Genomic DNA, 1,482 nt, shown 5'->3' with positions numbered 1-1,482 from the left:
CTATTGTAAAATACTTTCTCCTAAGAGTCAGCTATAAGTAAACCATTTGGTTGGTTAAAATGTAGAAACACTGTAACTCTTTGGCACTTTCAAAACATTGATGTGTTTGTTTGTGCATCTCAACCAACCCGACACCTCAGCTATGGCTCATTAGCTTTTCGAACAGACCTCGTTCTCCAAAAACACCTTGTATATCTCAAACTTGTATAACCAACTGGCTTGTTGCTGGTCCAAGATGGTCTACTAACTTTGCCCAGCTAAGACCAGCCTAGACCACCTAGAAACCAGCTAGTATGTTCCAAAACACACAGGGAGACCATCTAAACACCAAGTGCATGACAAAAAGGTATCCTCAAAGTATTATACATTAACTCAAGAACTCCGGATCTTAAAAAGAAGAGCATTCTTTGAGGAACCAGAACAAAAGGCCCCGTAGGCGTCAACATATTTCCTCTCAAGACGGTTGAGGTATAATCCGGACTTTACAAAACACAATAGAACTTCAGACGGTATTAAAGAAAAAGACTGATGGCCAGATCGCGCTCATTCTCACTTACAGACAAGACACATCTGAGGCTCGCTTTCATCTGGGAGAAATCCGGCTTTCTCTGGAGATTTCCATTCCTTCCCACAGCATCAGACGCTGTTTTCTGAATTCGTCCCCTTCTCCCAGACTGCTCGGATTCAATCCCACAGGCTTTATTTGGACGAACACAAATACTTCTGTAAGAAATACAGACATTCGTGAGCTTCAAATACTAGAGATAAGAGCTGAATCATAGCGATATCAGAGCAGGGAACGTAGTGACGGATCTGACCAGAATATTACACACCGGATGACATTTCTATGAGAAACACTTCCTGACTTCACTGTTGGGATCATTTCTAAATGATTATGTCACGTACAAAATAGTCCTTTCATCTGAAAGCAGACGGATCATAATGTGTTCAAGGTAGGGATGTAACGATTCACTCAACTCACGATTCGATTCACGATTTTTTTAACAAAATGAGATTTAAGACAAATTATAAATTAAATGTGTCCTTTTATTATTGCTTGGACAAAATTCTGCACGTTTCTTTGTGAAATTGAATAATATACTAATATAGCACATATTATTGCTCTTTTGTTGGTTTTGTCCTCATTTGTTAGTCGCTTTGGATAAAAACGTTTAGCATTATATTTAAATATAATGTAAATGTAAACAACAAAACTAAATTGAAATTTTAAAACAAGCCCCAAATCAAATAAATAAGTAACACAAATAAAATAAATCTCTTCATATAAACAAACTAAGGCTTTATCTGTGCTCTTAACATTTAAAATGAGAGGCAACCACTGCATTTTAATCATGATCCAAACAAAGATGCTGCATACATGCAACATGAGCAGTTTTTAAACTAAATTAGAATGTATAATTTCGAAATTTGAAGCAAAAACAGAATGGTTTGACTTCAGTTTTGTGAAACTATACATAAAAA

Source organism: Sinocyclocheilus rhinocerous, unplaced genomic scaffold (genome assembly GCF_001515625.1).
Source record: "Sinocyclocheilus rhinocerous isolate Xijiao unplaced genomic scaffold, SAMN03320098_v1.1 scaffold215, whole genome shotgun sequence".
Taxonomy (NCBI): Eukaryota; Metazoa; Chordata; class Actinopteri; order Cypriniformes; family Cyprinidae; genus Sinocyclocheilus; species Sinocyclocheilus rhinocerous.
Note: the sequence above shows the minus strand (reverse complement) of the source record.